This window comes from Haliotis rufescens, unplaced genomic scaffold, assembly GCF_023055435.1.
Source record: "Haliotis rufescens isolate VD_foot unplaced genomic scaffold, xgHalRufe1.0.p SCAF_4, whole genome shotgun sequence".
Taxonomy (NCBI): domain Eukaryota; kingdom Metazoa; phylum Mollusca; class Gastropoda; order Lepetellida; family Haliotidae; genus Haliotis; species Haliotis rufescens.
The window spans coordinates 16,178,449-16,199,071 of record NW_025964112.1 but is presented as its reverse complement, the minus strand read 5'-3'; the positions used below and the strand labels follow the sequence as shown (position 1 = coordinate 16,199,071).

At 37.9% G+C, this 20,623-nt stretch overlaps 1 protein-coding gene across 2 annotated transcripts in view; it reads right to left on the bottom strand.

Annotated features, from left to right (window-relative positions):
- Positions 1-20,623, bottom strand: part of LOC124140526 (innexin unc-9-like) — a 211,003-nt gene that overhangs the window by 158,004 nt on the left and 32,376 nt on the right. Inside the window, exon 1 of one of the 2 annotated variants that reach the window (XM_046508155.2) lies at positions 12,724-12,874. The exons of the other annotated variant lie outside the window; for it this stretch is intronic. The gene's annotated coding sequence lies outside the window, so the exon portion shown is untranslated. Of the gene's footprint in view, positions 1-12,723; positions 12,875-20,623 lie in introns of those variants that run through there. 2 annotated transcript variants of the gene reach the window in all.

Here is a 20,623-nt window from a genome sequence, read left to right as displayed (position 1 = left end):
GAATACGACTAATGAAACCGGCATAAAGCTCTTTGGAAACTCGCAACTCGCTATCTGAGAAGCTTCGTATACCGACAGTACTTACCATCATTACGGTGAATGTGGCGATAAACAGCCATTATTGTGAAGAGGCGGCAATCGAACAAGATGCTTGTATATCACATTTTCTTGCAGCTGTTTACGATCTAAGTCAAATTAAGTAAGAGTTTATAGCGATTTGATAGGCTTCTAAACAACACAATGTCAGGAATTCAAATAAAACTTGAATTTACTTCATCGCCATTGCATTAGTTTGATGTAAATTGTAAAAAAGGTCAGTGAAGTGAAAGCACTCTGATGCTGTTGAAGCTCGTTGATACGTTAAATGCAATGTAGTCAGGTGTCTAAAGAGGCCAGTAATAGAATCGTTAGAATCAACATTAAAGTGTCCATTACTAGAATCCTCGGATTCACGGACCGCCTCCGTGGTCTAGTGGTAGAGTGTACGCCCGGTTCGATCCCCGGCCGTGTCATACCAAAAGACGTTAAAAGACGGTACTTGCTGTTACCCTGCCTGTCGCTCCACATTAAGAGGCTAAAACAAGGACTGGTCGGTCAGTATACTGTGTCTGAGTAGGGTATTCGTGTTAAACTGCGGCATGGTATCTCAGTGGGCTTGCACCATAAACTCGGCATCAGTCCGAACTAGTACAAGCAAACACACACACATGCACGCACGCACGCACGCACGCACGCACGCACGCACGCACGGACGCACGGACGCACGCACACACACACACACACCGCTTTAAGAAGTATTGAGGGGTGTCTGAGCCACCATAGGTTTCCAGTTCCTCATGTTTATCTTGGAGTCAGTGTCTACTAAATGGGGCTAAGGCGCCGCGATTCGCCGTGCAGAGTTGCGTCCCTTGGGCGCGCAAGAAACCTATGATTGTGGGTTCGAATCCCGGTTCGCCCCGATTATGTTTCTAGGTTTGTCAGCAACATACCCGTGCTCGTGGGTTTCACCGAAGTGGTAAAGGTCTGAAAATGCATCACTTCGAGCTTTCCTCCCACATTAAGCTGACACGACGCGATATAACTTGAATACTGTTAAAAGCGGCGTTAAACCCAACTCACTCACTTACTACTAAATGGGGATCGGGTGGTCAGGTTCTGTGTCATCGAAACCCATGGCGTTGGTGGCTGCTTATACCTTAGGCCCATGGTTTGCCTGGTCCGGTTTTACAGGCCGTTATATATCTGTTCTCTATAAAGTTTAGAATATACTTAGTATAACGTTCTTTATTTCCATATAAATCTTCGACATTGGAGGTATTGAGCACAGGTCAGATCCAGCAATTTATAATTCAGTGTATGTCATGAACAATGCATACTGCCGACACTGTTTAATAAAGTGATAAACATATTAAGGAGGACTGTCGTTGTGTTGGACAATGTAATTTCAATCCTGTTTAATTCGCAATACATTAAAGAAATACGAGTATTATTATTTTACGACGTTTAAGCAATATTCCTACAAATACACGGCGTTGGAAGCCAAGAACGGGTTCTACATATTGTTACCATGACAATGTTGGGATTATAACCTGAGTCTTCAAGATGACGCGTGAAATCTTTAACCACAAGACTACACCAAATGTGATAAGGTGAAAGGTACAGTATGTAAGAAACATGCTTCTAGATACATCTTTAACCACAAGACTACACCAAATGTGATAAGGTAAAAGGTACAGTATGTAACAAACATGCTTCTAGATACATCTTTAACCACAAGACTACACCAAATGTGATAAGGTGAAGGTACAGTATGTAACAAACATGCTTCTAGATACATCTTCAACCACAAGACTACACCAAATGTGATAAGGTGAAGGTACAGTATGTAACAAACATGCTTCTAGATACATCTTTAACCACAAGACTACACCAAATGTGATAAGGTGAAATGTATAGTATGTAACAAACATGCTTCTAGATACATCTTTAACCACAAGACTACACCAAATGTGATAAGGTGAAATGTATAGTATGTAACAAACATGCTTCTAGATACATCTTTAACCACAAGACTACACCAAATGTGATAAGGTGAAGGTACAGTATGTAACAAACATGCTTCTAGATACATCTTCAACCACAAGACTACACCAAATGTGATAAGGTGAAGGTACAGTATGTAACAAACATGCTTCTAGATACATCTTTAACCACAAGACTACACCAAATGGGATAAGTTGAAAGGTACAGTATGTAAAAAACATGCTTCTAGATACATCTTTAACCACAAGACTAAACCAAATGTGATAAGGTGAAAAGTTTTGTATGTAACAAACATGCTTCTAGATACATCTTTAACCACAAGACTACACCAAATGGGATAAGTTGAAAGGTACAGTATGTAAAAAACATGCTTCTAGATACATCTTTAACCACAAGACTAAACCAAATGTGATAAGGTGAAAAGTTTTGTATGTAACAAACATGCTTCTAGATACATCTTTAACCACAAGACTACACCAAATGTGATAAGTTGAAAGGTACAGTATGTAACAAACATGCTTCTAGATACATCTTTAACCACAAGACTACACCAAATGTGATAAGGTGAAAGGTATTGTATGTAACAAACATGCTTCTAGATACATCTTTAACCACAAGACTACACCAAATGTGATAAGTTGAAAGGTACAGTATGTAACAAACATGCTTCTAGATACATCCCTTAGGAATTAGAGATGCCATTTGGAATTAAATAAACATGAAATAAGAACCATTTTATTTATTCCAAGTAGATCAAGTAGTCGACTCTTACGTGAACACATGTGGTTGAAGATAATTGGTAATTAATGGTAACGATGTGATCATTAATATCCATTACAACAAGGATAAACACCCAGACAACACACACTAAGACATTATCAAGAAGAAACACTCAACGGTAACAAAATATGGGCTGTTCTTACGTGTTTTGCTGCATAATTGAGTCACAATTGAAATAAGACACCAGTCATGACCGTATTTCCTGAACAAGAAGTGCATGTCTCAAACTAACCATTTCTTTGCTAGCAGATGTCGAAAGCGTACACGTCTTAATTTTCAAGCCGACTGACTAAGATTGTCAGAATGAGGCATGAGACTCAGGTGGTGCCAACAGCAATCCCCAACAGAAAGCCGTGTATCAGCTAGACAGGTAATGGCCCAGTGTGATACCATCACGGCCCTGTTTATCTACCCACATCACCACCAGAAATAACATATAGGACATACGATGGTACAATATCGTTTACTCCCCGTGGCCCAGTAACAGGAAACGAAACTAGGTGTCTCGCTGGGCTGGTTTTCATGAAAGCAATTTATAGTAGGTATCGGTTACACGATAACGAGTTGGAATTATCTGTTTGGGGTTTCACCTCATTTCAAACACCGTTTTGTCTGATTAATAACCTCAACCATTCCCATGTTATATAAGAAACAACGTTCACAATACAATGTCCCACACTACATCATGTTGGAAGTGGGCCGCAGAACGATTTCATGTTCCAAAACGGTGGAGTAGCTTAATCGTTAAAGTTTGCCCTCGTCACGCTGAGGGCCCTGGTTCGATTTTCAATATGGGTACAATATGTGAAGCTCAATTTTGGTGTCCCCTGTCGTGATATTGATGGAATATTGCCAAAAGAGGCGTGAAACCACGTTCAGTCACTCACTGATGTTAATGTAAATCAGTTTTCTTGAGTGGGTGAATTTAGAGATAATTGCATGAGTAGTATGTGGTACTGTTTTTACGAGACAAAGTGAGAATTCAATTTCAATGGACAATGGTCAATATCGATGTCCGTATTACTCATTTGTCTCCGCAGTCACTTCATAAAATTGGGATGCTCCTTTAGGCTTGTTTACATTTTTATATGTGATCAGTGACCATCAAAACATTTAATTTCACTGGATAATCGGGATTTCTTTAATTCAAGATTTCAATGAAGTAGGCTTCTGGGATGTGGTCTTCTTTCAGCGAAAAGGGTTATGAACAAGCGCAGAAGATGGTGTTGCAAATAGCACGCGCAGTATTGAGTTCTGGTATGTCAACATCCAAAGAAATACGAGTATAAAACGAAATATACTGTGGCCAATGTTGATGGCAGTAGAAGTAGTAGTCACAGTAGTATCGATATATGCAGCCATAAAAGAAATCTGATAGCATTGGAATTGAAACGAAAACTCTCTTCAGAAAAAGTTAAGATTCCGGAACAATAATGTAACCAACACCTGTAAAGAACTCCCTATCATTAAAACACCTTGCTGCCTATATCTCTATAACCTTCATTTTATCAACAGCAGGGCATTTATTGCAATCGTTTGCTTTTTAAAGCTTCGTGTCTGCGTACTGTCTGTCTTTGGTCCCTTGTTTACTTCCCTTTACACGGCAGGTGGCGCAATAAATAACCCGGATGTTCATTTTCCCGAAGTGGTTGATGGCAAAAGGGTCTGTTTTAGTGCGTTTACCTTTATTTCAATGCAAATGATCTATGATAGACAGTAATGTGCAAGCAATGATATTTTGGGTAACACCATTCCAATCTTTAATATATCGGTTAAAGGCCAAAGACGCAAATCCAGAAGATTCTATTCAGCGTTTTACGTCCTTATGCAAGAGCGAAAAAGTAAATTAAAGATTGTTTAACTGTCCAGGGGTTGGCGCAATATGGCCATAGGTACAGTGATGAAGTTATGCAAATTAAACCATTTGATGATCATAGAACATTGGCTATAACGTGGTTTTTCAGAACAAAATATTATCATTATTGAACAAGCAATAAGTAATATTGTCAGGCGATATGTGTATAATTTGGACATATGTGTACTTGTAGATTCCATAAAGGTTCGGGCCATTTGGCAGACATTGCAAGTTTCATTCTCGTAACGTATTGCTGTTTGTGTGCGCATTGATAAGCGTTTCTCAGAACAATTCACTTGCCTTTGCATGCGTTTGTAACGGTGCCACTGGTGGGACTGGATACGCTCACCTTTTCGCGAACACCTGGTGTCCTCACTATCTGTGTGCACATTGATAAGCGTTTCTCAGAACAATTCACTTGCCTTTGCATGTGTTTGGAACGGTGCCACTGGTGGGGCTGGATACGCTCACCTTTTCGCGAACACCTGGTGTCCTCACTATTTGTGTGCGCATTGATAAGCGTTTTTCAGAACAATTCACTTGCCTTTGCATGCGTTTGTAACGGTGCCACTGGTGGGGCTGGATACGCTCACCTTTTCGCGAACACCTGGTGTCCTCACTATTTGTGTGCGCATTGATAAGCGTTTCACAGAACAATTCACTTGCCTTTGCATGCGTTTGTAACGGTGCCACTGGTGGGGCTGGATACGCTCACCTTTTCGCGAACGCCTGGTGTCATCACTATTTGATAGTGTTAATAAACACATGCTCATGATATAGTCGGAATCATTCATTCGACTCTGATTTTGGCAGAGATTTCATATTAATATAGAAATGCCGAGCACCAGGAAGGGCAAGGCTAACACCGAGTACCATCTTTTAAATGTAATTTGGTATGACGTGGCCATGGGATTAAGCCTACTACCTTCCGCTGTCCGGGCGGTCGCTCTATCCACTACACCACGGCGGTCTTTATAAGTCGCTATTTTCGATAAAACGTTTTGGTATCTACCAAAGTGCTTACTATCAATAAGATGAAACGCCAAAATACATACGATGACATCGAAATTAAATCATGATCAAGCCCCTACCACGGCCTCTATACGATAGAGCAGTAGAGTAAATGAGAGTAAATGAAGAGTATAAAGGGAAGTTACAATTAATTGGTTTCGCAGCTATTTTACTGCCATTAACGCTCATATCAATAAAACTGTGTTAACACAGCAGTAAACATTCATTATCTAATTTACGACTCGTAATCGTTTAAATGAAGGGTTAACAACATTTCCATCAAAGAAAAAATTAGATTAAGATGCTTGATAGTCTACACTTCTTTCAGCAGGTTTACAGATAATATATATTAGTATTTTAAGACCAGCAACTAACGATCTGGATTTCCAACGAAATCGAACGAGCAATGTTAGATAATTCTTAAATAGATGTGCTATTTATCTTCATGGTGTTTATCATAGGAACTGTTAAAAAAGTTTAAACCAAATTATATGTGCAACCACTATCACCACAACTAAGGCAGGAATGGTTCTCTATAGAATCGCACATCGAAATGACGTACATAGGAATGTATGTTAGAACTGGTTTTATAATAACTGAGGTTTTATGCTTTAAGATTCAACAGCACAACCTATTACAATAGGTTACTCTTTCGCATGTAATGAAAAACCCTTTGCTAAATCACTGTGAAAATGTTAATGCTTACTCTTGAGTTCTGAAAAGGAATCTAAAATATAATCCACTGTACATACATACTTATGAAGAACAGTGTTTTCCTTCTCGCACCTGTTTTCCCCAAAAGGCAGATTGTCCATTTGGGAGGGAAATAGATCTGAGGTAACCCAGAACACATACAAATCAACCGTATTTGTTATCAGAAAATATCATGGAGAACTGTATGTTACATACTGTTACACAGGGTATCTAAAGACTGCATCAATCTCACCACGGTCATAATATGAGTGAGTGAGTGAGTATTGTTTTACGCCGCTTTTAGCAATATTCCAGCAATATCACGGCGGGGGACACCAGAAATGGGCTTCACACATTGAACCCATGTCGGGAATCGAACCCGGGTCTTCGGCGTGACGAGCGAACGCTTTAACCACTAGGCTACCCGACCGCCCGTCATAATATGAACATTGTGACCAAGCAACCTGACACCCCTCCTAAAAGACAATGATTATGCTCACAGTTGTCAATTGTATTCAAACTATCTGAAGTATAAGTTGATGATAAATAGAGACGCTTACCCTCGTGTCTTGTTATGTCAAATATATCAACACGAGTCGATAAAACTCTAAGGATTGCTAAGAGCTTTAAACTTTTATCAATGAGTGTTGAAAAAGTTGATTCTATTTATCATCAAAAAGTATTCTTCCAACTTTTTTCAGTTTATAAACAGTAATAACCAGTGCCTTGGATGTACAACTAACCAGCTACAGTGACATTGAGGTTAGTAAAGCTATTACATTGTGGCGTCATCGTAGCCATGACGTCACAATGATCTACAAGAACTGTGATGCAGTTTCACTGTAGCAATATCTATTTGTTGGTATGCTTGATCACACCCGCGCTATGTCGCATATGCATGTGAAAGAAAGTTTTGGATGATCAACACGCATTTGAGATTCGAATTAATTTCATCAAAATTTTAAATCTGCTTCCACCCGTTTATTGTTTACTATAGACTCATTTACGCTGCATAATCAAGTAGGAAGTAGCTTCTACGGAAGCAAATCCTCCAGAGAGATAGCAATAATGATATGTCATAAAAATAATTAGAATAATAAATAAAAGATATAATAAGAAAACCCCGCTAAAATCAGAGTCTATTTTACGATTCCGAAATATCATGAGAACCTGTTTATGAATCACGAACGAATATTAATGATCCCAGGTGTTCACGAAACACTGAACGCATCCTGCCTACCGGTGGCAGTTTGTTCGGTTTCAACGTCAAAATACAGAATATGATGTATCGGAACATAATTATTATGCTTACACGTTATATGCAAGGAGCTGCTACCCCAGCGTGCGTGCAACCATCCATCGAAACATCATATGTCATGGTTTACTGAATGACGACATCATGTTGGTATATCGAAATACTAAATAGGATATGTACAAGATATCACTGTGCGAGTGAGCAAGTAAAACCAATCTGCCCTTGGTCCATTTGGAGTCTCTTATCCGTGTGAAAACATTGAAAGATGTTATGACTGAATGGTTCTGCGTGTACTGAAATAATAAACATGTTTTTATTGCATTTATATCGATAACAAAGCCACATAATGTAACCATATAGTAAACAATTGTTGACTGTAATTGATTGTAAAATCCATCATTCCGTATTTGATATACATTTATCTTGTCAAAGACGCGTATTTCTAATTTTACGTTACATTAGAGTTTCCCAAATTCAGCTATTATATCGGTAACAATGAAAATTAATGACAATATTATAATTTTGATTAAATGATTACACTCGTAGTATACATATGTCCGTTGATCATATTGCATTGATCTTGGATGAGCATGGTCTAGTTGTGAGTGATTGCAATATTTCTGAACATGGAAATCTTTGTTACACATAAAAGTCCGAAATGGCTCAGGACCATTTTTATAAATGTTCGGAGAGGGTATTCTTGGACTTTTGTATAAAAAAGTTCCTGGAATCAATATATTCAAAAGTTGTTTTTGCGCAAATTAATTGTTTGTTAGACATCTGGATGTCCTGAAAAAAAGTGTGGCATAAAAGTATATTAATAAAAGCAAAAACATCCTGTCCATAGTCTTAAGACAACTTGATTGTTCGATCTCGACTACATGCTGATCATGTTTATGAATCACTATCCCATAGTGATGATACCAGGCGTTCGCGAAAAGGTGCGTGCATCCTGCACCCATCACAAACACATGCATGGGAAAGTCAAATAGGGGAACATAAAGTACAAGTGAAAATAGGGAACTGCATTGGACATCATTGTTCAGTTCGAAGATAATTGTATGTCTTGATGCAATGACCGAAAGATATATACTTGCAGCAACCCGGAGTGTCCTGTGTTAGGAGTCTTTTAACGACATATGTTAAGTCAATCCATGGCCAATATCAAGCGTCGCAGTCGAGGATCAGAGACTACACTCAAATAGTCAAGATGCTGTACGACTGGTAACATATTGCTTTCGATGAACGTGACTGTGAGTAGTGCGCAACCTCCTTAAAACGATGGCGTCACTATATCGCAACCCAGTTGCATGACAACAAAGATAATAATCGGTTACGAAATTCACGGTTTGACACAGGCTCAATAATGCATGTTCCAAATTAATAAGATGTTGTGGTGTTTATACAAGTGGCCAACTCTCACAACACGTGGAAGAGTAATGATGTAGTGAGTGTTTAGTTGCAATAAACACAAGCCTGTTTAAGCACGAATTTTATGTACGGGCATCGGCCATTCATCCTTCTAACGATGGCACTAACGAGCTACTTTGACCGGAGGGATTCCTTGACCAGCATGGAGGAAGTGTTTATGTAGTATTTGAAGAGGCTGCTTGTCTCCTTCAGTTAATGATACATACATGTTATTGATTTTCAGAGATCCATTCACATAATTTGGAGAACTATTTTGTCTTTGTCTGTTTCGGCAAATAATCGAGACTGATTTTTACATTTTTCTGTGATTGATGATTATATACGAAAACGAGTAAATACAAATACTAAGAACTTTGACATAAGTGAGTTTCGAACCACGGATCGTTGTAGCTCAGGAAGGCATCTCGATACAGACACGTCTCCTTAGACTAATCGGCCTCCTGTACATATTTATCCCCAAAATATTACCCTTCCGGATATGACCACGTTATCTTCATATTTTCACAATGCTTAATCAACTAATTCCCAGTTGATATAAAATTTACCGTTCGGATAGCATCTTCTTGTTCTTATCTTCTTACTTTCACAATAATTAATTAACTAGTTGTTTGTAATTCGTCCAATCCCAAAACTAAAGATACTAATTGGCAATCTCTCTGGTATGTCTTCGTATTACATCTAGAAAGATACTGATAAGTGAATCTATTAAACGCACTTAACTGCAGATAACCTTACCGTGTTGAGCAATCATCTGTCACGTATAACAACAAATGTCTAAAGGGCAAGATTGTAGAGAGATTATTGTACCTAATCGTAAGAACACAGTCTACGCTGAAACATAACTTTTATCATCATGTCTATAATGAAGAACCATCAGGAAGATAATGAAGAAATATGAATATCATAATCTTAGTAAGTGTCAGCATATCTGGTTACAGAAGTACCAAACCTTCAGCCTTCCCCAGGCTTGAACGAATCGTATCTTGCGATGAATATAACGGATTAAGTAAAATATATGACCCTTAAGATAGTACGCTTGAAGCCATTAATCATTAAACGTCTAAGATACATTTTATCTATTGGGTAAGACTATATGTACATACAAAATAATAAAACAGACACACCTTCGACAACAATGTTTATGTTTGAACGATATGACAACGGTATTGTATGAGTTTTTTGTAAAATGATATATAAATGATGTCTTCAAGATAAACAATTTCTGTTACGTATGCGATCGAGATCCATGAACACATACCGTTGCTGAACGTCAGACATCAGTTACAACATTTTTCTCAATGTCCTGCTTCCAAATACCTACTTAATGTGAACCTCTATGCTAAAACTGACACTTCTATAATATGAGCCACTGAGAATGGTTTCTGAAAGTAATTTTACACGAATTTACGACAGGCATACATACAAAGTTGGTTACATACAAATCTCCTTAGTTGTAATAGTTTATGAAGTGTTATCTGTAAAAGGCAGGGACTGGCTCTGATAAACACCAACCATCTCCACACCATTCAGCATGAGGCGCTCTTAAAGCAGTTATTTCTTTCTACACGTTGAGCAACTGCTGCAATAGATGAGTTATTTTCTCGCCGCTTTTCATCATTTACCACCTTCAAGGACAGAGTTTGTTGCAATACTCGTACGACAGGCTCAGACAGCGAAATGCTGTAAATAGCTAAACCGCGTTCAACTGTAGTCCATGGCTGCATTCTCATAACTGGCATACACATCACAGCAAAATACTATCATTGTCAAATACATAATGTTAAACTTCTATGTATAGGATTTGTAATATCAGGTGGCATATGAATCGTGACTTTGAAAGTCATGTTAAAATTGGTAAAAGATGATCCCACTCTACAAGAACCCCACACACAAGCATGGTATAAGTAAATATTTACCTACCAACAGGCACGTTGACCTGAATGATAAGCTGATACTTATCCTTACCCAAACTAAGTCAATGTTGACACAAGTGGATTGCTGGAGTGCGTAGTAAAAGTAAGTCGGTTTTAACAGTCATAGTCGGTAGTTTATCAATGTACACTATTGCATCTCACTGGTCAAAGAACTACTGGAACTGTCCATATCTTGCCAGATACAGCGTCTACGCTGTTCAAAGGCCGCTGATAAGTAATTAGCATCGCGTGGTGAGATGAGACATACATCTTCGGTACAACATTCTAAGAACCTGCAGTAGCTGCTTACATTACAGACATTTTCAGGGATTTGTCTTGAACTGTGTTTGTTGTTTTATTCTCTAAAGAAACCCAATAGTGTTGGAGGTTTTATGTTGGCATGCTCCATGATGTCAGGGATAGCCTAGTAAAGTGCAACCACACTCTCTGTACTCCTCGATTTGGTTTGTCATCACTATTTTCTTATATTCCTACATTGTTGATATATATACATCGTTCAGTAGTGATTATATTCGGCACCTTGTCGCAGACCACGTGACATTACGTTTGCCAAATTGTTGTGACTTTGTGGTCGTATATTCCAAATAGCCTACATGTACTTGTGTGTGGTATATTTCTTCAACAGTTTTATCAAGTATAAATAAAACATCGATAAGCAGTACCAAACATGATATATATATATATATATATATATATATATATATATATATATATATATATATATATACATATATATATATATATATATATATATATATATATACGTGACATTACGTTTGCCAAATTGTTGTGACCTTGTGGTCGTATATTCCAAATAGCCTACATGTACTTGTGTGTGGTATATTTCTTCAACAGTTTTATCAAGTATAAATAAAACATCGATAGGCAGTACCAACCATGATTTATATATATATATATATATATGTGTGTGTGTGTGTGTGTGTGTGTGTGTGTGTGTGTGTGTGTGTGTGTGTGTGTGTGTGTGTGTGTGTGTGTGTGTGTGTGTGCGTGCGCATATGTGTGTGTGTCTGTGTGTGTATCAAGCGGATATACGACACCAATATTTTGTAAATATCGACAATACTATCTGTAAATACCAACCAAGGCGTTCAAACAAAGCCCCCTCGACAAGCTGTGTTTATCTATTGTCACGGTAAAATGAAAACATGAAAATGTCAGAAGAAGGAAAATTTCTAAAAACGCCACACTACCTCTCGTCTCGGTGAATATTTTCCCAACAATAGTTCTGCCCCAAGCCCTGTCCTAGAAACATCAGAACCGCATTTACGGTTAAGATGCAAAGAAAAAGGTCAGAACGAACTCCATATGGCGGAGTATTGTGTCCCTTAGAATCGTAGTAGCATAAGTATTTGGAATGTTCTTTGACTACTTAGAACATTTCAACGTGTGACACAGTACACAAAAATACAGTTTGTGTTCTTATCAAATGTTATGATGCATTTTCCTACTATAACTAAAATTCCATCTTAGCATCCCCACCAGGGCATACTCATATACCAGCACCTAAACACATGTACATGTATGTATGTACCTCTGCAGCTGATATTCCATCTCGTAATATAAAGAAGGCTAACCATCTTGTGCAATAGTCCACAGGTGTTTCTGAGCAAGATACCAACTCCTACATATATCGTCATACTTAAAATACTTGAACACCAACTATTAAGTACCAACGAACACTTAAATGGTTTTGAACCTACCTTTGGATGGGTCTATCGGGTACGCCATGTAGGCACGTTAGTCCCTCAATATCCCTTTATCCTGAGACTACTGCAGCTACAGGTACTGTTGTACCACGCTGGTCTGTTAACGTTAAGCGCTGTGTGTTGCGGACCTATAGATCTAGTGAACACTATGACTCAATCCCCACTATGTTGGGGAATGGGGAACGCGCATTTCCCCCTCCGAGTGACGTGGTTACCTTTAGGCCATATGTATGGTATATTTTATAGTTACCGTGCGACGGTCTTCACAAAAAGTTGCGTTTGGGCGTTTATTCATATGGTTTCTGGGCATGAAAAAAATGAAGCTATATAAACAGAAGGTGTTTATTTTTTCTCCGGAAGAACGGAATGGCAGTGAGATTAGAAAACTGCAATTAGGCTCCGATATCTTATTTCCAATGCGGATGGATTGGTTGAAGGATTACACGATTGATGTAAGACATGCTTTTAATACAGGGGTATTAAGTGAGGTAGATAGTTGACGAAACAGATGGAATAGGCATGCCTGTTGGTAAATATAAGCCAAACTGATTTTCTGACAACATATGCGATTTAGACATAACGTATAAACATTAAACGACTTTAAACCAAACAATAAAAGTCTGGTGACTGGCGACAAAGAACGCTTTAACCTACAAATTGCACATTCTGAGAAGAAGCGTTCAGTACTAAAATAGGATGTATTGTTTTTTGTATGAAGTCGGCTTGTAAATAATGTGGACGAGACAAACAAGTGATTGATATTGTGAGCAATGATCCACGCTCTCGTTGTACGATGACACACAATCAATCAAGTCACCAAGCCTAACCACTTTTAACCTGCTTTGTATAAGCCTCTAGGTACATCGGTACATGAAGATCACGAGACAGTATGTATGTATCATGATATGTAGCGATACCTTAACACATTTTTGGGGAATTCATTTTCTTTGTTTTTCATCAACAGTTTTTCGTTTTTGTTTTCACCTTTATTTCAGTCACTACAAAAGTACAATAAACATGTCCTTTATTGTTTTGCGCTCATTTATTGTTTTGAGTGTGTGCATAAATTTAGTTTCGTATATCGCGACCTGTCGGCTTGATGTGGGAGGACAGACCCAAGTGATGAATGTCTGAAATTAGACGTTTAACACATTTTGAAACTACGAGCACGGGTATGGTGCTGACAAACCTAGAAACATTAGCAGCGCGAATCTGGTAGCAACGGTTTCTTGCACACCTAAGGGATTAATCATCACCTGTTTATATTCCGTATGTAGGTAATTGTACATGTACTCCTCTCCTTGACTTACAGTTCATGTGACAATACAAAGTGCAATTCAGGCATTGTTTCTGCGGTCGGGTAGCCTGGAGGTTAAAGCGTTCGCTCGTCACGCCGAACACCCGGGTTCGATTCCCGACATGGGTACAATGTGTAAAGCCCATTTCTGGTGTTCCCCGCCGTGATATTTCTGGAATATTGCTTGAAGCGGCGTAAAACCAAACTCACTCACTCACTCACTCTGACCTTTGGAGACGTAGACTTTTACACCATACACATTATAATGAGTTTACAATACATACACCGTTTTCAATTTAGTTCACACTTAGTTCACACTTAACGTACATTTTTCACACAAGTAGATGTCAGGTATTGTGAAGTGATCTGGGTTTTTTTTCTCTTATTAAAATGGTGAGGGCAATACATGAAACAAATTGAATTAATGAAGCCCACACGTAGCACACGTTCACAGGGCATATTATAATGATGTCAAAATAGATTGAACACTGTTATCGTTTTGTTGACTCTATACACGATTTTTTATACAGGATACAGCATCTCCACTGTTGTAACTCGTAACGGGCAGATATTTAAGATATTTATACCTGAAATAACAAAACTATTATATGTACTCATCACTACATTAATTGTTAATTAAAGAACTTGTCAGTGACATATCAAATTATGCCACATACAAGGCTAGTATGTTAACTGAGGAAGAAATCTGCCCAATCCATGCATCAGTACCAGAAACTCTAAAGCCTGAAGACATTCCTCTTTTAAACTGGATTCCAAAGCTCCATAAAAATCAATACAAAGAGAGAGATATTGCTGGGTCCAGCAAATGTACCATCAAATCAATGTCTCAACGATTAACCACAATCATTAATACAATCAAGGAAGGACCTTCTTTGTAGTCACAGAAGTATTTCAGACAAGCAGAATAAATGTCGTGTGGATTCTCAAAACCACAAAGGATTTGCTTGACCTTTAGCAATCTCAGAAAAGATTCAAATTCAAACATTTGATGTTTCAACTGTGTACACCATTGATCCTTGATCCACGGACGTTTGTTATAAAACGTGGTGACCATAGATACAGTTACATACATGTATCTATCTTCAGATAGACAAAACACTCCCCACAAGACTTAGGACAAGAATGAGTGAGTGAGTTTGGTTTTACGCCCCTTTTAGCAATATTCCAGCAATATCACGGCGGGGGACACCAGAAATGGGCTTCACACATTGTACCCATGATGGGAATCGAACCCGAGTCTTCGGCGTTGCGAGCAAAAGCTCAAACCACAAGGCTACCCGACCGTCCCTTATGACAAGAGGGATGACTTCAACTTTCCAATGGTCAACTTTTCCTATGTCGAACAAGATTCCAGCAGCTCCTGCTGCGTCTCACAACGTTCCAGGTACCATCCGGCATGCTCTTTCTACGACTATTTCAAAGAGCGTGATGAGACCCTAACTCCAAAGTTGTTTGTTTGTTCTTTCACGCCGCACTCAGCAATATTCCAGCTATATGACGGCGGTCTGTAAATAATCGAGTCTGGACAAAACAATCCAGTGTTTGACATCATGAGCATCGACCCACGTAATTGGGATCGATGACATGCATCAACCATGTCAGCGAGCCTGACCACCCGATCCCGTTAGTCGCCTCTTACGAAAAGTATAGTCGCCTTTTACGGCCAGCATGGGTTGCAGAAGACCTTTTCTACCCCGGATCTTCACAGGTCCAAAAGTAGTTTGATTGAGGTTACAACTTTCATGTTTTCTGTGAAGCTTTGATACATCAGTAACAAAATGATGTTCAATGCAATTTCCTAATTTGACCATATGTTTCCAGTGTTTCTTCAGGTGAACAATTGATTTGCCTATGCATGTGTTTGTGATGGGTACCACCGTTTCGGCAGAAGACGCTAACCTTTTCGCGAATACATGGTATCATCACTATTTGATAGTGATATTTATCATTTAACTTAAGCATTTATCCATGACATAAGCTTATGACATAAAAACATGTATGTCATACCCCAATGACATAAGTATGCAAATTAGATATGCAAATTAGATAACCGGAAGAGCGAGCGGTTTGATTTGAAACTATATATTATAAGTGAAGTTACACCAGAGATATAATCAGATTACACAGAATCGTTGTTGTTACCGTTATTAAAGTTTCAATTATTCTGCAAAAGTCTGTTCAAGTATTTTGTTTAAAATAATCCGAGGAACTTTTTTTCTCAGCGAATTGTTTATTTTGGTTTACATGGCTATGGAAAACATGTATCACTACGCACGATCTATACGCAAGATTTCGACTAGTTGCTGATGTTAATGTTTAATGCAATTATTCCTTAATTTGGAAGCAAAAATGTGAAAATGATAAATAGAATTCATCACTCGTGTTTTTTAATATGGGAAATATCAACCTCGTCCCGTTAATCGGTATTTGCCTCGCCAAAGGCTCTGCAATACCGATTAACTAAGACTCGGTTGATATTTCCCATATTAAAAAACACTCGTGATGAATCCTCTATATAACCACATGCTCATGATACAGTCGGGATCGTACAATCGGCTCTGCTTTTAGCAGAGATTTCTTGTGGCTTTGGAAAGGTTTTTGTCGTTATTTTTGTAATAGTTTTCAACTTAAATTTTCGAAATCGATGAGGAAATATCGTTTATTTCTATGACATTAATATAGTAAAAGCACTCTTCTTAAACGGACACTTGCGCAGTCGGCAGAAGTAAGCGGCAATAAATGATAAGTCTCCCTGCCCTCGTAATGACGTCATTCGATTGTTAAAAGCAATGTCATTAATCTTATGACGTCGTAGTTTGATCCATTAGAACCGACATCATAAACCACCAAAACGTTATTTGATCACATGCAAAAGACTTTTTTAATAAAATCTGAAAAACCCTTTCCATATTCATAAAGCGAATTTAAAATCCTTGAGTGTTATATTTCAAATCGATGTTTTACAAAGTTATACTGAGGAATAATACATATTTTCTTTCACTTTGACACTTACATATATGGTGGTTTGATTTGTACAATCAGTATGGTCGGGGACATCAGTGGCCAAGTCGTCTGTGGCTGAGGACTCTGCTGTGGAGAGTTACGTCCTTTTATCATGCCAGAATCCTCTGATTTCGATGTTCGAATAAAAAAATTCCAACATACAACGTTTGCATAGCCAGAACCATATCCGTGCTCGTGTGTTTCATCTATGTGGTAAACGTCTATGATCTGCGTCACTTCGAGCTTTTCTCCACCATAAGCTTACTCGCCGTCATACAACGGACGTACTGTTAATAATGGAGTTTAACTCACTCACCTAATACAGTGAATATTACGCAAACATATGTTATATGACAATGAGTGTAATATGGTTGGTACTGAACATTTGGCACAGTCACTGACCATCACCGGTTTTCGTTTATGTTTAGTATTTTATTGACAACAGGACAAAACGGCATGAAAGTAAAATACTGCACTTAATTTTTATCCATTTGTCAGAATAGCTGAAGAATTCGGAATGTTCTATCGCTGTGATCCGTTGTGATTATGTTGATGTGGGATCATACTCTAGTAAGACGACTTCGATTGATTGTATATTATAAATATTAACATATCATTTCATCACTAAACTGCCAGGCAAACGAAAGCATACGCTTAAAACTGGATTTGACCAAAACAATTACAAACGTCATACAAAGGTTACGAGGACGACACACTGCTCCATTATGCAATTATGAAATCCGTATCAAATACATCACCATCGAATAACCATTTCTTGTTCGTTTCATGTGTTACTACCATCAAAAATGGGTGTATACTTTCTTTTGCCCGGCAGAAAAGTTACACCAGATCAAATCTTTAGTAACACACTGCATTAATAAACCCATTCTTCCACGCGTAAACAGAATCATAGCTTGCGTGCAACATCCTAAAAAGATTTCAGGCCGTTTAATCTCATTCAATTACATATCATTACATGAAACCTTCCCGAAGCAACCCAAAGTTGAACAAATATACGACAAAACATAGCTGGAGTTAATATACATACCAATAACAAAACGAGAAACTAATTTTCCGCATTGTATTTGTTTCCCATACAGCTGAGAAACATGACTAGCACAACATACGTACCACCTGTCTTGGTCGGAGTGTTACACGCTACATGCGCGCTACCCACAACCAGCCGTACAGGTCACAGTGTTTCATAAACGAAAGGTCTTCAGATACAAATGCAGAGATCCAAGGATAGCATGGAGCATAATTTGCAATGCTAATCTAATCATAAACGCTTCAATTATTCCCAAACAGATGAACATGATACTTGGCCAGGGCCCAAACGAGTTCTTTGACAGGTTCATATAACATCAATCAAGTTGCTGAGTGTGCGATTTGAAAGGTAGCACACAGCAGAGTGATGTCTCTCTTCATCTCAGCTATGATCTGAATCAGTTAACGCATGTCTACTTATATATCCACCACCCAACATATATATGTTCATATACCTAATCGTACAATCTAATAGGTCAATATTAGTTTAACTAATGAGACAAATTAATTTATATCACAAATATAATTATTTGAATAATCATGAATATTTCAAAGGGAAGGTTACTGGTGTTTCATTGCCGAATATACAATAAGTGTATGGTTGTTCCACTGAAGGTTTCAATCCAATCAATTTGAAATCATTCGTTATTTTATAAACACAAACTCTCATACTTATGTATATTAACAGTTAGACAAATTGGTTCAAATAACTAAACCTTAAACTAACTATTGCAGGTACCAATTGGGGCGATGACTACAAACTATTAGCAATAAGATTCTTTTCATAATCATAATCTCTGCTCAATTCAGAGTCCATTGTAGTATTACTACGATTACGACAATATCATAAGCATGGGTTTATAAATCACTTCCAAAAAATGATGACACCAGGTGTTCGCGAAATGATATCCTGCGCCAGAGGTGCACATACAAAGGCAAAATCAATTGTTCACCTGAAAAAAAATCGGAAACATATTGTACATAAAACATTAACTATCTTGTGAACTGATACTGTTTAGTGTGATGTTACCTATACTGCATTTCATTGACACTATTACATTCCGGATAAATATAAAGAAAAACATTTGCAACGCAATGAAATAGTAGGATTTTGTATTATATAGTTTTTAGACCTTAAAATCGTTTTCTTTGGTTAAAACCACTTCAAAAGTAACAAAGTTTTAACCATAATACCATTACTTGAAAATATACATAAGTTATACCCTGAAAGCTGTCATTCAAAGTATACAAAGTATTAGCCACTCTACATTTATTACTGCTATGCTTCATGTACTAATCTAATTAAAGCTATTTCCTTCATATTAAAACAAACTTATCCAACACATCGTAAATGAAGAAATTTTAAATCGGCATGAAAAATATACTTCTACATTATTTATAAATTATATATATCCATTCATATAATTTTCACAGCTATTTAGCCTTTTATGCCCATAGGAATCCGTTCCGGTCATGAACTGTCAAGAAAAATATGCTTGTTTTCAGTGATCCATTAATATGATTTTCACCGCTATTTGGCCTGTTATGTCCAATGGAATCAGTGATCCATTATTTAATTTTCACCGCTATTTGGCCGGTTATGCCCAATGGAATCAGTGATCCATTAATATGATTTTCACCGCTATTTGGCCTGTTATACCCAATGAAATCAGACTGATTATATATAATTATTCCCTGGCGTTGACGTTTCATATATATTTGATGATGTATGTGCTCCTTGTTTAATATAGTCTACCATACATGACAATGTTGATATGATACTATGTACATATTGATGATTAATTGATACTTTGCACATGGATGACGCACTATGTTGTGCAACGAAGGGAGTGGTACTTGATTCAGAATAAATAATGCATCAGAGTACAAATCGACCACCTCACGCAAGACGCTCCTTATAATGAGTTCATCCAGGAATATTTTCCTAACAACTGTGTGTATTGCCCCTGACATGTGTAAACAGCCACCCTTCTCGGGACTCATTTGTTTAGCTAGTCAAGCAGTCTGAGCTTGAAATATCATACACATCAGCTAGACATTGTTCTAAGTCTAGTGTTATCTTAGCAGCACTGACACGAGTCTGCAATTACTTTGACATGCAAGAAGGTCTTATGATCAGATTTCCTTCCACACATCTCTTGCCAGCCGATGATTGCTTTACAGGAGAATAAAGATATCATCTGTTGTTAGGAAAACTGTATGCATGCATGGATACTGATCCTTATTGGTACAGTTGTTACATTTGGTAGCGTGCATCAGGAAAATAGCTTACAGTCTGTATGCATATGGTTGCACGGAAATAGTTTCCATAGAGTATGCATGTGGTGTGAGCAATTGTTTTGATGCGTTTGTGTAACCTTTGAACTTCCAGTTGTTAGGGATGTGTAAAAAATGAAGGTTAAAAGGAAAGGGAATCAAATCCCACATATCTCAGTTGATGTATGTATTTGTAAGGCGGCATAACACACCTGAAGTAACCTGTTTCAGTCACAGATTCAGAAGGAT